At 46.3% G+C, this 17,216-nt stretch overlaps 1 protein-coding gene across 1 annotated transcript in view; it reads right to left on the minus strand.

Moving 5' to 3' along the window:
- Positions 1-14,936, minus strand: part of BCOR (BCL6 corepressor) — a 158,849-nt gene extending 143,913 nt beyond the window's left edge. Inside the window, exon 1 of the mRNA XM_069065695.1 lies at positions 14,097-14,936. The gene's annotated coding sequence lies outside the window, so the exon portion shown is untranslated. The remainder of the gene's footprint in view (positions 1-14,096) is intronic.
- Positions 14,937-17,216: the final 2,280 nt, after the last annotated feature.

The raw sequence follows: 17,216 nt of genomic DNA on the forward strand, positions 1-17,216 counted from the left end.
CATGTCAGTACAACTGACAACCATGCTTAACTAAAGAAAAGAGATTAATATTAAAATAACGTGCTTCTGCCATAACAGTTCAGAAATGTACAAGTCCCTCTTCCCACACCCTGGCCTTCAATTTTTCTGCCTTAGGAAGAGAAAGCTCCCGTAGCACAGGGTGGATGGGCGCTTCCATGGTTAAATAACAATTCATAGTTCTAGAAAATGCATTTTCCTGTTCCCTCCATGATTTAATCCTGTTTCATGTTATTATTGTCAAGTCTCTTAGCACCACCGTTTCTAAAAGGAAAACATGTGGGTTTTAGCTGCCCTCCTCCTTAGTTTTCATTGTGTGCTAAGACTGTGTCTGCATGAATCCATTACATTGTGATCACCTCACAGGCTCATACAGATACCCTCTGATTTACATTTTAAAAAGAACCCAGACTATTGTCTAAACAGCAGGAGAGAAAGAGAGACTCCCTTTAAAATTTTACAGAAATCAAGGCCTCTTGACAACATATAACTAAAGATGACCTTCCAGAAACGCAATTAAGTTATAGTTTTGGTCAGTGTATAAGCCTCTTAAAAGACAGAAGAAAAATTACACAGGTGTTCGCTTTAGTATAGTTCCACCTGGTTTAGCCTGGAGTAGTCCTCTGGTTCATGAATGAACTCTCCCTGGAAACTAGGACTCGCTATCTCTAGGCTGTCTCCCTCTCTCCCTCCCCCCCTGCTGCTGAGGCAGCCGAGATGGCTCACGGCTGCTGGGCTTTGTCATCAGAACACACACACACACACACACATACACATGCAGGCTGGCGCACACACACACACACAGAGGCACACGCACGCCCGGGACCACATCGCTCGCTGCTTCGGAGAGAAATGCACTGGGTGGTGATCACTCTCTCTCTCCCCCTCCCCCATATTCTCAACAGTTACCTCTCCAAATCCTCATACCCCCACCCTTCATTTTTTTCCGGGTGGGGGTGATAATAGGAGAGGTGGGGAGGGACTTTGGGGAGAGGTGGGAAATGGACAGACGTGGTGTAAATACGTGCGTAGGGACAACTGGCTTTGTTCTCTTCCCTCTTCCCCTCCATCCCCCCATTCCGCAGAAACGGGAAAGCAGAACCTCATTTCAGCCGACCTTCTTTGGTGGAGAGGACAAATCCCCAAACAAAGCGCCAAACAAAACCAGTAGTTAGCTCCCAATGAAGTACTCTACCTATCTACACCCCCCACTCCCACCCGCCTTTTCCTGGCTCATAATACGGAACAGCTAATTCTTGCCCACAAGTGGTTTGTTTCAGACTGATAATTGTGCAATGTCATTATGGCTCCTGTTTCGTGTGGACTGGGGAGGAGCTCAGGAGGCTCCTGCTCACACACACGCACACATACACACACATATAGAAGCACCCTAATACAGCGCAATATATGCCCTGGACTCAGCAGCCCTCAGTTGAGTCTTCCAAAACCAGCTGTAGGAGGCGCCACGGGGCAAGGCCCTGGCCCAGGCTCTGGCGCCTCCCGGCAATCGTGAAAGAGAGCGCAGCCAGGCAGCTGCCTCCCGCCTTTCATAGCGAGGTCTTAGAAGCAGCAGCCCAGGCAAATATGTAGCTATTAAAATTAATCGCCCTGCGTTGTCAGCTGAACATAATGCAAATTATTTATGGGCTGTCTGCGAAATATTTATCATCATGTAGGCTTGAGGAGTCTCTCCTCTCTCTCGGTCTTCCTTCCCCCCATCCTCCCCCGGCCCAGTGCCGGGATGAATCCTCCCGCAAGCTGCGGCAGTAACCAGGGGGTTTGCCTAGCAAGCAGAGAAAACCCTTAAGACCTGCAAAGCCAAGGCTAGCTTAGAAATGGAAAAGGGCTAAGGGGGCCCTAATCACAGCCCCTGGAGGGAGAGAGGTCAGCGAAACCCAGCAGAATTATTGGTAAAATTCCTTACCTAATGGGCTAATCACTCGACTTTTGGTTTGGAGATGCCAGGAGCGGGGAAAGGGGGCGTTGAGGTTGGAAAGGAGGAGAGAGGGACGATAGGTGAAATGAAAAACAAAAACAAAAGCTTGGCAGATCTCTCCAGCCAAGGAAACAAAAGCCTCAGTTATGCCTGGGGTTTGCATTAAGTGGCCTTTCTTTAGTTAAAAGCTCTCCAATCCAGTCTCCAGTACGCAAACATAGAGGGGGGTGAGCGACCAAAGGACTTTGGAGGCTTCCTACTTCTCGGAGCCCGTTGTTTTCTTCTCAGTGGTGGCCCAGGGGCTGGCGAAAAGGTGCACAGAGAAGGTAATTCTTTTAAAAACTATAAGAAAACTTATTTGCAGACTGAAGATAAGAGATTAAGGGCTAATTGCTGGAGAGCATAAACTCTTTAGTTCATCACTCTTGGGGGTTACCTGTGTTTGCTAGCCTTTTTATGTGTAAAAATTACCTTTGTCAATATTTTTTTTTGGGGGGGGGAGACTTAATTTCTCTTTCAAATATGGGTTTTTCACAATAAAACAATAGATGCCATCCCACTGTTGCACCTGAAAATCTGGCAAAAAATTTCTCTTTGCTACCCCCCCTCCAACTGTTTGTGGCTAATGTTGGGGCTTTCCTATAGGTCAGATCATTTTTTTTTTTTTTGCCTTTTGGTAAGGCAATTGGGGTTAAGTAACTTGTCCTAGGTTACACGGCTAATTTTTTTGTGTGGGAGTTAAGTGTCTTGAGGCCGGAACCGAACTCGAGTCCTCCTAACTCCGGCGTAGAAAAAGGGTAAACAGACTTTACTCACAGCTGTTAAAAGAATCAAGGCTTGAAGAATGGGAGTTGCTTCCAAGGAAGCAGACTTGGCATAGTATGGGAAGTTGGGGCCTGGAGAGACAAAGTTTCCACAAAATCACAGAACCAAATTAGCTCAGAACTGGAACAGACCTTAGAAACCAACTTTCCAACCTATACTTGTACAGGAATTCCATATACAAAATCTTCAAACAATCCAGGTCTTCCTTTAAGATCTCTTGTGAGGAGGAACTGCTGAAACAGCTCATTTTGCTTCTGTAAATCTCTTGATTCTACACAATTTCTATCTTCTATTTCTGCCCTCTGGGGCCACCAACAAGAAATCTTAATTCCACTTTCACAGATTAGAACCTATTTGAAGACACCTATCCTCACTGTATTCCTAAACCTTACATACTCTGGAACAGGGGTGGGGAACCTTTGGGCCTGAGGCCACTTCCCTGTTTGAATTCAGTAAAAGGGCCACATTTGAGGACCTAGAAGGTCACATGTGGCCTGGAGGCTTGCAGGTTCCCCACTTCTGCTGCAGTTCCTTCAATTGATTACCTCATGGCATGCTCTCAGAGAGTCGGCTAGGTGGTGAAGTGGATGGACCCACTAGGCTTGGAATCAGGCTGACTCATCTTCATGACTTCAAATCTGACCTTATCCACTTACGCAAGCTGTGTGACCCTGGGCAAGTCCCTTAACCCTGTTATCTTTGCCCAGAAGAATCAGGCATGTTTGATTGTGAGGATCCTCCCATCCTGATTATGCTTATCTGGATTCTCTCTAGCTTCAACACAATATTTCTGACCAGGGTAGAAGAGAACAGAAGAGAGTAAAACTCCACTGTGCTGGACACTGCCCCTCCTAAATGCAAACTAACATGACATTAGCTATATATTACTATTGACTTGTTGAATCTCAAGTCCACTAAAAAAAAAAACAAACCCAAATCCTTCCTCCTCATCTTATTCATGTGAAGGTGACTTGACATACATTTATTTCTATTAAAAATGTCATTTCATTAGATTTTACTTAAGGGTTACCCAAATAGTGTAAAGTTTGTCATCAAATGAAATGTATCATAGAAAAAGAAGATAGTCTGGTACAGGGGTGGGGAACCTTCAGCATTGAGGCCACAAGAGGCCCTCTAGGTCCTCAACTGCAGCCCTTTGCCCAAACTGGATTTAGTCAAGGGGCTGAACTTGAGGAGCTAGAGGGCCACATGTGGCCTTCTAGGCACAGGTTTCCCATCCCTGGTCTGGTCATTTGGAGAGTTTGAAGGATAATAACAGATGGACAGTCCCAGATTAGTATCCTCTCTGTGGGGGACTGATGGAAAGCTATAAATCAAAGTTGTAAGAATGTTCATACATAGATTGGGATTTATGTGGTTAAAGCTAATAAAGAAATACCTCAACTAGTGAGACTAGAGACCCATGGGAGTATTGGGATTTGGCTCGTCAAGATCTCCTTAGATCTATTGTGATAGTCTAAAAAACGTTTTTATCATCGATAAAAAGGGTTCAACAACATAGGGTCTAAGGACTGATCCTTGGGATTCTAGACCAGAAAATTCCCCTCTGAGTAGATAGTGTGCTATTTAAGACTTCTCTTTACCATCTGGAAATGGGGATCCAGCCTAGACTGAATTAAAAAGAAGGTAAAGGAGTAAAGGAAGGTGTGGAAAGGGACCAGGAGTTCACTGAGAATTAGGAAAGGAGAGAGTCTCTAGGGGTGAATAAGTTACAAGGCCCTGCCCGAGGCACAGCAGGAATTGACAATTTAGATCTAGAGTTGAAACATTTGCTAACTATGACTGCCAAGGCTTTGGAGCTCAGCACCTTAAGATTTTATATATCTGAATAAATGAAACAGCATTTACTATGTGCCAAGCACAGTGCTATCTGAATTGTGGATGCAGAGAAAATTTCACAAAGAGTCAGGAATCTTATTCTTTACTCCCAAGCAGTTGTTTCAAGTAGGGGAAATAAAGTATGCCCTTTCCCTCCTCACTACTTTTAATGAGTGTCAACTCTTCACACTTGGGGTCCTTCTCAATTTCCTTGTGTAAAGCCCCCAATTAGACCCCACTTTGCGTCCATAGGTTGGGTTCACTGAAGAGATGACCACAACCCAAGGTTCAAAGACTCTGTGGGTCCAAACTTCTAAATCTACTTGCAGCTCGAAATCGACCACCAGTTAACTTGTCTTTAATATAATCAGCCAGTAGATTAAATTAGCTTAAAGCAAAAGCATTTACTAAGATGGCATAGCAAAGACAATACCCACAAAACATCTCTCCCTTCCATAAATCTTTGGGGGGGGGGTTTAGGGAGACAGAAAGACAAAGTAAGAGAGAGAGAGTGTACCCTAGTCTTCCACCAGTCTCAAATTGCCAATTTGGCTATGTCAAATTTGGTGTTCCTTAAGCATCTCAAATTCAACATGTCCCAAACAGAACTCATTATCTATCCTTCCTCAAGCCCTCCCATATTACTGTTCAGGGCCTCACCATCTCTCTAGTCACTCATGCTTGCCATGCTGCTGTGATCCACTTTCTCAACCTCTTTCATGTTCATCCATTTTCTCCACTTTCAACTCTCACCTGGACTACTGCAATAGCTTTCTAGCAGGTCTGTCCCCATTCTAATGCACCCTCCAATCAGCTGCCAAGGTGATTTTTAAAAGCATAGGTAAGCCCCCCCACCCCCTTCCCTACTCTTTTCAGCGAGATCCCTATCCTGGGATCAAAAGAAATTTCTCTGGTATTTAAAGTTCTTCCTAGCTCTAGCCCTTTCTACCTTTTCAGTCTTCTTAAATTTTACTTTGTGCCATACATTGTTTATTCCAACAAGGGCCTACTTACAGTTCCATCTTTGCACCTTCACATTAGCTGACCCCCATGCTTGGAATGCTCCCCAGACTTACTCAAATTCCACCTTCTTCAGAAAACCTTTCCAGGACACACCTATCCCCCCTCCCACCATCTACTAATACCTATTTGTTTGCTTATTGTCTTTTCCATTAGCATGTAAGTTCCTTGAGGGCAGGGACTATGTTTTTGTCTTTCTTGGTATCCTTAGTGCGTAAGCATTGTGCCATGCATTTAGAAAGCACTTAATAAAAAAAAGTTTGTTGACTTCTTAGTAAAGGACACAGATTGCAAACACATGTGATCAAGGAAACTCCAGCAGGGAAAGATCTCAGATTTCCTTTCTCATAGTGTCATCACAATGCAGCCAGATGGTGAAATGTATAGAGTTCTGTGCCTGGAGTTGGGAACACTGAGTTCAAATCCAGCCTCAGACTTTATTAGGTGAGTAAATCACTTAGCTTTTGTTTGCCTCAGTTTTACTAGGCTGTAAAATGGGGATACTAACACCTTGAAAGATGGTTGTGAGAATCAAATGTGAGATACTATTTGTAAAGGGCCCAGCACATAGTAGGTATATAAATATGTATAAGTTATAAGTGCTTAATGACCTCCCCCACCTCATGTTCCTTCCTGGGAACTAAGTGGCTTGCTCCTCTGGGTTCCTGGAATCAGTTCATCTCCACAGCTTGACTTTTTCTTTTTTTTTTTTTTTTTTGCTTTTTGGAGGGCAATTGGGGTTAAGCGACTTGCCCAAGATCACACAGCTAGTTTTTGTGTTACATGTCTGAGGCCAGATTTGAACTCAGGTCCTCCTGACTCCAGGGCCGGTGTTCTATTCACTGCGCCACCTAGCTGCCCCCTATAAATAATATTTCATTTTTGATCTTCACTACCACTCTGGAAGGTAGGTGCTGTTATTATCCTCATTTTTTTTTGGAGGGGGGAAAGCAGGACAGTTGGGGTTAAGTGACTTGCCCAAGGTCACACAGCTAGTAAGTGTTAAGTATCTGAGGCCACATTTGAACTCAGGTTCTCCTGACTCCAGGGCTGGTGCTCCACTCACTGAGACACCTAGCCGCCCCTCACAGCTTGACTTTCAACTTGCCCAAGGTCACACAGATAGTCCTGACTTTAGGGCTGGTGCTCTATCCACTGTGCCACTTAGGTGTCCCTTAGTTCTCTCCTGAATGTACAGTAAGCTCTCTCCTCAGCAACCCTTTTCTTTGTGTTTCTAGTTTTGGCAGGATGTAGTGTCTCCTACTGGTCAATTTGTTCAGGTCCTGCAAGATGCTATGGGCTTCTGGGAGGTGCCAGGAGGAGAGAGAATCACCCAGACCTCCCTGCACCTGATGGAGGGACCACCCTTCAAAAAGTTGCTACCTGATTATAAAGCTCTCGGGATAGTAAACTCAGCTTTTTAAAGATCACCAGGACAGTGGCCAATCTTCAGTTGACCAAAGCTGAGCTTTCCTTCCAATTCAACTAGATAAACTTTTTCACACTTTGGAAGGGATAAGAGGGCTTAGGCACTTTTCTGGAATTAGTTTAGCACACATTAACTCCCCATTTCCTTAGTTATCTGCCCCCTTACTTTCAGTGATAACTAATTGGGGAAAAGGGGAAAGAACCAACTTCTCCACTACATTTGTAACTCAGAAGTTCCATTAAGAATAGCTTTCCCTTATAGGAGCCCTTTAGTTATAAAAGGTACTCTTTTCTGAAATTTACAAATGAGCAAACTAGCTCACAGGTTGATTTGTACAATATCATAGGATGATGGCAAATACAGCAGGACTCAGGTCTTTTAAGGGAATCCAGGCCTCCTCATTCTGTTACCCAACTTTGACAGAGTGTAGTGAATATTTGCAGGACTTGATTTCAGAAAGATTTGGTCTCAAATCCCAGATCTGGCATTATCTACTATAAGGTTTGCTTTCCTCCTCTTTAAAAAGGTGATGAAATAGTGTGAAGCTCAAATGGACCCGTGTCTGTAAAGTGCTTTGCAAATCTGAAAGCATTGTGCAATTGGCAGTCATTATTACTGACAATACAAGTTTGTTTTGTTTTGTTTTTTGCCTTTTGGAGGGCATTTGGGGTTAAGCGACTTGCCCAAGGTCACACGGATAGTTTTTGTGTTAAATGTCTGAGGTCAAATTTGAACTCAGGTCCTTCTAACTCCAGGGCCTCCACTTTACTCACTGTGCCACCTAGCGGCCCCAAAGAATTAAGAAGCCTCTTTTTTTTTTTTTTTTTAAAGCAATCGGGGTTTAAGTAACTTGCTCAAGGTTACATCCAGTTATTTTTGTGTGGGTGCTGAATATCTGAGGCCAGAACCGATCCCAGGTCTCCCCTCCCTGGGGCCGTCATTGCTCTTACTCACTGCACCACCTGGCCGCCCCTTAAGGTTTTTTTTTTTACTTTATATTTTCTCACGTTTTTCTTCCTGATATGTCATATATATACTAACTCTGATTTCCTTCCCAACTCCTCAATATTTTGCACTTCTAATCACTCCATAGCCCAACAGAAGGGATTGGGGGTGGGTCTCTTGAGAGGTTAGGGGATTGGAACCCTAGTAAGGGTGTGAGTCAGAACTGGAACCCAGGTCTTTTTCCCTCCGAAGCACGTCTCCTACTTATACTGAGCAGTTATTTCTTTTCCCTTTTCTTATCATCATCCATCCCCCTTTGGATTTTTTGAAAATGAAGGGACTTTTGTGTGTTTAAAAATCATCTCTTAGACATTTCATAGCAGAGAGGACGTTGTCATTCTGAATTGACCCCCCCCCCAATTCTTTTTTTTTTTTAATTATTTTTTAAAGCAATTGGGGTTAAGTAACTTACTCAAGGTTACACGGCCAGTTATTTTGTGTGGGTGTTAAGTATCTGAGGCCCAAACCGATGCCAGGTCTCCCAACTCTAGGGCCAGCGCTCTTACTGCGCCACCACCTGGCCGCCCCTACCCCCCAATTCTTGAGACCCTGATACAGAAATTGTGTTTCTTAAGCTTCCTCAGTAAGTACATGGGAAGCTACAGAACCTTTTTTCGGCAAAGGCAGAAAATATTCTACCTCTTCCTCTCTTTTTCTGTACTCCCAGCCCCCATCAACTCCTTAACTCTAATTGTCTGTTTCTCACACTCCATTGTTTCCTTCCCTTATCTTCTTTCTTCCCCCCACACCACCCCCATCTTTGTGTCTGTCTTTCTGTCTCCCCCGTGTTTGTTTCTCAGCTGAAAATCAAGCTCCTTGATCATATCAGCGGGTCAGACAGCCTCACTCATATTGACACAGTTCCATCTATTAGGCCATTCTACACCCCCCCCCACACACACACATTCTTCCTTCTACCAGTACAAGTCCAGTTTCAAAAAAATCCACTTTTAAAAGTTCCCCCACCTACCCCTTAAAACCCAAGCTAAATGCTTCTCCCAGAAAGAGCGAAACTCACTAGGCCTGCAATGGTTAAACAAGGAGAAGGAAGATGACTAATCAGATGTACCATATTTAGTCTTCATTTAACGTAGAGGAAGATTTGGGGGAGGGGGAAGTCTAGGGAACGTTTCTTTAAGTTGGGTCAGGGCTAGGTGTCTTTGCCTCTTCCCTTTCAAAACTGAAACTCTGGGAGTTGAGCCTGTGTATGTGACTAACCTTTCTTGTAGACTGCTCTCAATCAAACCGTTGTGAAGACTGTGACTTAATTCGCCCGTATGTGTAGTGGTTGTTCACTCGAAGATGGAGAATTCCCGCCTTTACCTAATGGTGTGTAACGGTTGCTTAAAATATATATGTGTGTATAATTATTTTTATTAATCCTCCCTCAGCCAAAAAAAAAAAAGCAAGAAAGCTGTAAGTTGGGGAGGGAGTAAGAAACATTTAACAGGAAGCCTCTAGCTGCTTGTCATACGAAGATGGCAGCTGCTCCCTGGGGTTTGGAAGTTCCGGGAAAAGGCGCTAGCTTATGCGCTTGCTTTTTTCTTTTGCTCGATGTCTCGGGCTGTGCTTAATGCGCCGCTGGGGCCGGAGCCTCCCGGGGTTTCTCTCTCAGCTAGTTAGCTGGCGGCTGGAGAGGCGCGGGCTCACTCGCTATCCGGGATTTCCATGGGACGCCAGGGAATTTTGAAACGGTTCCAGGCTGCGCCGCCCGCCACCTCGGCATGAGTCTGCAGAAATGTACAGTTCTGCCCTGCTTTGTGAGACCTTAGGTTGGCTAGGTGGCTGCGGGAGGGAAGAGACGTGAGAGTATAGGGGAGAAAGGTATCTGGGGTAGCTCTGTCCCCTACCCCCGCCTCCTTCCCAGCAGTTCTCCAGAAGAGACTCCCCTTCTAAAAATAAGATTTCAGGGTTGGAGAAGGGGTTTTGTCCCATCTAAACCCGAAGAGTTTTACTTCTGGGTCTGGGGCCGGTAGCAGAGGCGGCGGCTAAAGCAGCAGCTGCCGCCACTGCATCGGCCGCGGCGAGCGGAACGAGTTCCTTAGATGAAGTATAACACTGCCGGCCCCCGGGACTCGGGAGCCGCGATCGTGTCAATGTAATAAGTGTAGGGTAACGAGGCTCCCGCTAGGGGTGGCGAAGAGCAGAGCAATTCAACTGGAGTGTTGGCTTCTGCGGAGTCCACCCTCCGCCCCCCTCCACAGCCATATGACTCTACCCTCGGGCCCTTTCCTCCAACTCCTCTCGATCCCGAGAGACCAGGGTGCTCTGGCCCTAGAGAGAAGCCCCCTTCTCCCCTACAACTCATTGTAGCTCAGAGTTATGGTGTGTGAGTGGAAAAGGATGGAGGGGATGTGGATGTATTCTTACGTGGGTTGGTGCAAAGTCCTGTTTATGGGGAGAAGAGGGTGTCAAGATATGCAGGGCCGCTCTGGCCTGACTCATTTCCCCTCCTCACCCTGGGGAATCCACCCCCACTCCCAACCCCCGCTCCTGACACCAGCTGCCCCCATAAGTCAATTGCTCGGAGCTCCCGCCGCTACGCCCGACAGGCAGGCGGTACAAGGCACAGCCCGGGGAAAGAGGAAACTGGGGCACCGGCTGTGCCTCGGGGACTCCCCGAAGGTCTTCACAGGAAAGTCAGTCATATCAGCTGACAGGCCCTGTCTATCTTCGTGCATTTTTTTTAAGGGGGGAGGGTGTTGCTAACCCCGTACCAACCATCTCGAATCGTAATTGAGGTAAAAGGGCTCCAGTGCTTGCAGCTGCCGGGTCCCGACTCGCCTCTGGTTTGCTAGCTCCAGAGAAGGGGAAAGCCCGGGACTACAGAATCGGACAGTCAGGAAGCTGTAGCGCCTTTGCCCCTTGTCTCTGGCCGGGAGCTAGCAGTTTCGGTGGAGTCAGTGGAGCTGGGGAGAGGGAGAGCGGAAGGGGCCCCATATTGCGTTGCATTAATGACACCAGCTAGCAGGCAAAGTTACTGATGTTTAGGATTCCACGACAAGATTCAATGACACACAGCATTAAGGAGTTACTGGTAATAGGCCCGTAGTATGCTTTCTGGGACAGAGCGGAGCTACTCTATGCTCCTGACCATTCATTTCTCCCATAGCCTTCTTAGGTGGCTAAACTAGTGTTCCTTTAGACAAATGGAAACTTATTTTATGCCGAGAGAAGAGAATTATTTAATGTTCTCTAACGTTGTTCCCATAGCTTTTGCTTAAAAGAGTTTTGAGTGAGGCTCTTTGGCTTGGGGGTGGGACAGGGATGGAGCGGAGGGGGAATATAACTACCGAAGAAACTGGAGGATTTCCCTCCCTCCTCCAGGCACCCATCTCACTTATTTTTTTTAATGTTATTTCTAGGTTGAGATTAGTGAAGGCCTATTAAAAGAAGAGCATATTGTTCTTGTGTCTGCGATTAAAAGGAGATAGGAAGGAGTATTCTCAAGCAGACGGGTAATGAGTGGCATCTAGAAGTCTTTCCAATGGACTTTGGACTTTTGCATGTTTGGAAATGGGTAGAAAGAGCCTTAATCCTAACCAGTGGGTGAAACTGAAGGTTAGCAGATGGAGAAAATAGAAGAAAGGGTCTGGGCACCACTGATCAATTCTCAGTAACCACTAGTCCATTCAGAAACAGTGGTCTGAAAAGGCCAAGGGTGACCAAGCTCTTTTTGAATACATTTCTTGATACTTCTCCAGGGCACCTGGCTCCCTAAAAAACAAAAACAAGACAGATATTTCGATATCTGTTGTGTTCAAACTAAACGTGTCAGTACATTCAAGATAAATTAGGTTCTAGAAGATCCACAAAGGCAGTTTAAGTAAAAATAAATGATCAAGTGTAGCTGTCAGATTCTTGAAATTAAAAACTTTTAAGCTGAGGTGATTTTATCATGTTTTCTTATTCTTAGGAAAGTAAGAAAGGAAAGCCTGATTTAGTGTTTGTATAATAACAGAAATTTCTTTTTTTTTTTTCAATTTAAAAAAGTTTATTATTTGCAGTTATAGAGGAAAGAAGACTAAGTTAGGATCTGGTTCTTTTGGTCCTGGTTCTGCCCCTATCATGGTAAAGTAGGGCAAACTACCTAATCTTTTCGGGCCTCAGTATCTTCATCTGTAAAATGAATGTTAGATTAGGGTCCCTTCCAACTCTAATGTCAAACTTTATGCTTTAGCCTCTCGATTTATTATCTAATAACTTTTAGTTTAATCTTAAGAAACAGAATGCTGTTTGTTTTGGAGGAGGTAAGGGTAACTGTGGGCCAGGGTGAAGATAATTTTCTTCACTACTCCAAAGAGGCCTCAAAAAAAATTTTTTTTAAAGTCTTTCTATATTTCGGGGTTGGGTGGCCATTTTTTTTTTAAGTCAGTACTTTTGTGGTCTGGCAATGGTGCTATCCAACTAAACAACGCTACATTTTATGGAAATGTGTTGGTCAAGTGTGCTCTCTGTAGATCTTTATCGGTACTGAACACTGAAGCCCTCAGTCTAAAGACAAAGACCAAAGACGCAGGCTGCTTCAAAAGGCTGTCTGCTCCCCTCTCGGTCTTGCAGACCGAAGAGTTCTCTTTCAAACCTAAACCGGCGGTTGCCAACCTTCAGATTGAGTCCTTCTGCCTTTCACATTCGGAATAAAAAACACTGCCCCACAGTAGTTAGTCACAGTTCCAGTTTTCGGGCATTATCAGAGGAGTTCAAATTCCTCCTTTTCAACTCGGTGTGACGTGCTAGAAAGAGCTCGGAGGGAAGGATCGGAAACACATTGTCTAGTCACCCACTCCAAGGCCCCTCAGGCACGTGCGGGGGGGGGGGTGGAGGGGGGGAGAAGAGGGACATAAAATAATCATTTATTATCGTTCCCTCTTAAGTAAAATCAAACAGGAACAGATAAGATGAACCCAAGAATACTGTAATCGTAAAGGGGGTTGGCTACAAGAGGGAACACAAATCAAAAATTAAAAGCTGCGATTTTTATAAGCGTCTATTTGACTCCTTTGAATTTAAAGGTCCCAAAGTTGAGAGCGCAAAGGAGGATATCGATACTGAGATAGAACAAGTCAGGCTGATACCTTCAGTGGGTAACCCAGTGTTTTTCATCCTCATTTGTATATAAACACTAGTTACACGCTGGTACCAGTTTGACACCCGATGTTTTTGATTTACTGATAAACAAAAGCATCCTTACAGTAATCGTAACTGAACTATTGTCTCTGCCTTATGTAAATATTAATAATGTTGATCTTGTTTGAAACACATTTGGGATAAACATGAAGGTCTGGGTGGACGAAGTTAATGCAACTATCTGAACAGATCCTATTGAGAATTCACCTTTCTTAGTCACCAACCTGCCTCTCTGGCGAAGGCAAACCTCATTGCTTCTCCCCCCCCCCCCCTTTGTGGTTAATTTGAAAGGCGCCCGGGTTCGTGCACTAGACACAGGGTTGGGCGCATTTACGATAGTAGGGTGTTTGATTGGAGCTACATCGTCATTTTTTCCATTGGTCAGGGTCGGACAGGAAAATTGGCTTCGGATCACCCTTGGCAGCAAGCCCTCCCTCATGGAGTTCTGCACGGATCGCTAGGTTTCCACCAACAAACTGAACACGGAGGCAACGGGGGCAGATGGAAATCGAGTCTTGGCTTTATGAGCGCCTTGAAGCGCTCTCCGATTCAAAAGCTCATTAAAAAACTGGAGGGCTGGATTTCTATGGCGCTGGGCCTCGGCTGTAATCCCTGAGTTGGCTTATACGCGTTACTCCCCCAGGGTAAGCAAACGTGCTCGCATAATTCAGCCCTTAAGACAGCAGCTGTGTAGTATTTTTTTTTTAAATCCCCGCAACTTTCCAAACAGAAAGTATATCCAGAAAAAAGATGAGGGGAGAAAAAAGACCCACCCCTATTCTATGCACGTACAAACAAGGCATCTAATCAGTGTCACTGTCATAATAAGCTTCCGCAGCGGGCGACAATACCCCTTCCCCCTCCTCCCTCCCATCCGCCCCAGTTTCCCGCATGAACCTGATAGCAGAGCGAAGTGTGTTGTGGATGCAAATGGCGTCTCGCTTCACCCCTAGCCAGACTCCACACGGAGCTACCGAGGCTGCCTCTGCTGCCAAACGCAGATTTGCAGCCGCAACGTGACACGCGCCGCCGCCCGTAAGAAACGAAAGTGCATGTGGTCTCGGCTCCCTCCCCTCTTCCCTCCTCCCAACATCGCCAAGGAAGGAAATTACACGAGGTTTCCCCCTCTCTCCCTTCCCCCCCAATCGCTCTCCCAGTCTGTCTAAAGGACAGTGTTTCTCGTCCCCAAATTCATCCGGAAGAGACTTGTGTGTTCAGAAACCCACTCTGGGGAAGGAAAAGTTTGAGTGGTTGGTTATTACCCCAGAACCCCAAACTGCGAGGCAAAATAAAGTATGTATATTCATTTTTGTCTGGAACCCGTTCGCCTGTTTCCCCAAGTCCCCGACTTGGGAGAAGCAAAGGTTTCTTCCCGTCTTTCCTCACCTCTCCTATTCACAGGCTGGTGGGCTCCTAATGCTGGGGACCTTAGCGGTTATTGGGCAAATACACCCCCCAGTCTTCCCCAACCTTGTAAGTAGGAGATGGGGAGCATAACACTCGCACCTCATCCAAGGTTTATAAGGAGACTTGATAAGGTGGCACGGAGGTTAACCTCGAAAGAGAAAGCGTTGAATGTTCCCAGCTTTACACATCGACTGCAACTTCCCCTCCCTTCACAAAGACATCCCGCACGAAAGAAAAAATCCCACAACACTGGAGTGAGTCTCGGCAGATCCTAGCTCCCTCGTGCCGAGAAGCAGCAGACGGTTTTCCCGTATTCCCTCTTTTCCTCCGAGGCCCCTCCCGCCTGGACTCCCACACCAGGCAGAGGGAGGAGGAATTGCTGGCATTCTCGCTCGCTAGATCATTCGCGGAGGCGGTAGCGAGCCCGAGCCTGATGCCTTAGTGTTCTTTGCACTCGGTGGCGGCGGCTGCATCAGGGTGGAGGGCAAGGAAGGGAGTATGCTATCTGTGTGTTGTCACCCCCACAACAGGGGAAAGAAGCTTTTTTGCGGGCTGCAGCGAGTGATCTCTGTACCTTCCCTAGAGGAAGGACAGGAGGCTAGCAGCCACGACCCTACCCGCTGGCGGGGAAACGGTCTTTGCAGCTGGGGACTCTCAACCTCCCCTGTGGCAGCCCAGAGCCCAGCGAGGCAGCTGGAGCGCAGCGGGGAGCACTGCCGCCCGCGGGGAGGGGTGTGCATCCTTCACTTCGTATAATGGGGCGCCCCAGGGACACGCAAGGAGGGATTGAGGAATTTAGTATTTAGAGATTTAAAAGCAGGAAAGAGAAGGGGGGGAGGCTTAGGATGGTCGAACATCCATTAGCCATCGCAACTCCTAGGATCGCCCTCCCACCCAGTCTGTTTCCCCACCCCACCCCCACACCTGCTAAAGCCAGTTATAGCTTCATCTCTTCTCTCCAACCCCACCCTATCCTCTCCCTCACAGTTCCAAGCACTGGGGGCAGCAGGGTGAGAAAACCTACTCATCCTCTCGGGCCACAGTGCAGCCCTTTATCTCTTGGGCACCTGAGGCTGCTTAGAAAAACATTTCTTTTTTTACGAGCGGTCTTCTAGGGAACGAGAGGAGATTCTGGGAGCTTCAGTTCCCAAGTCTTATCTTTCCGCCCCTCTCCCCCCCCCCCCCCATTTCCACGCCTTTTTTCCCTCAAGCAACTCGGGGCGGGGTCAGTGGCTTCCTCCGAACTCCCAGTCTACTTCTATCTGGGCTCTGCTACCAAAAGGAGCCGGGCCAGTGAATTTCTCGTCCCGAGTCCCTGATGTAGCCAACCGCAGCCGCACAGTCTGCAGCCACGGCTGCACGTGACCCGCCCCCACCTAAGCTTCCGCCCGAGCCGCCTGTTTCCGAGCACAAACAAGTACTGGGGAGACCTAGGGTCTCTCGGGCCCAGGCGTCCTCTGCTTCCTCTTCCCTTCCCGAGCAGAGAATGGAAGCGAAAAGCGCTGACCCGCGGCCAAACCAGTTCCTGCTTTCCTGGGTACCATCATTCAACTCAAACGAAGCACAACTGCAATAGGGTTTCCCTTGTGCGTTGAGCTCCGAGTATTTTTATTTGGGATGGTAGGGGTAAGAGTAGGTGTGAGAGGGTACGGTGGAAACTAAGACACATGCAGTGGTTTCCTGAACGCAAAGACTGAGCAGTGCCCACACACACTTAGGCAGCCGCCTACAAAGAAGGCTCACCCATAAATATTTTCCATTCCTTTGGTCTGACCTGATTCTGAGAGTAAAAGGAAATTCTTCTGGCGCTGAACCGGATTGGGCCATTTTCATTGAGTAAGCCAGCATGGCAAACAAACACAGGACGAAGCCACAGTACCAGTTAGAGTTTGGGGTGTGGGGTGTGGTGGGCACCACAGAAATTACAAGCCACTTAGTAAATGCTGACTATCATGGGTGGCAACAAAACACTGGTGGCAGATGGTGGCCTTTAATGCATTATGTTGGTTACCTACCCTCTAAATGAGGATTCCCCCTTAGCTAACCTCCCAGTTAATTTTTAAAGGTCTCCGTGGGACCAGAAAGCTATTTTAGAAATGTCTGTCTTTCTACCCCCTTCTCCTAAGCACAACTTAAACCAGTACAATTTGAACTTCCTGGAGCATATATAGTGGATTCCACGTGACTTTAGCCACATTTCATCTCTACGTTTTTTCCTGGTGATTAGCATTGTGCTAGAGATCTGTCTAGGTGAAATATTTGTGCTTTTGAAAGCCTTATCAGAAACGGCTATTAAGTAAAAACGTTTTCATCTCTCGGCCTAACACACGTAACTGTCTCTGTGTAAACAGGTCAGCTGGTTATGTGGGAATAAAGTTTACATGTTTGTTTGTTTGTTTTTAATGCCGACTGAAATGTCATAGTATCAAAGAGTCGGCAGGGGTCTTATGATCATCTAGCCCAACTCTCTCATTGTACAGATGAGGAAACTGAGGTCCAAAGAAGATCCAGTGACTTTTACAAGGTTTCACAGAGAGTAAGAAGCAAAGCCAGCATCTGAACCCAAGCCCTCTGTTTTCAGTATTCTTTCTACTACTTATTCTGTGCTAT

This window comes from Petaurus breviceps, unplaced genomic scaffold (assembly GCF_028583685.1).
Source record: "Petaurus breviceps papuanus isolate PSGF00001 unplaced genomic scaffold, PetGlider_PUasm1.0 90700, whole genome shotgun sequence".
Lineage (NCBI taxonomy): Eukaryota > Metazoa > Chordata > Mammalia > Diprotodontia > Petauridae > Petaurus > Petaurus breviceps.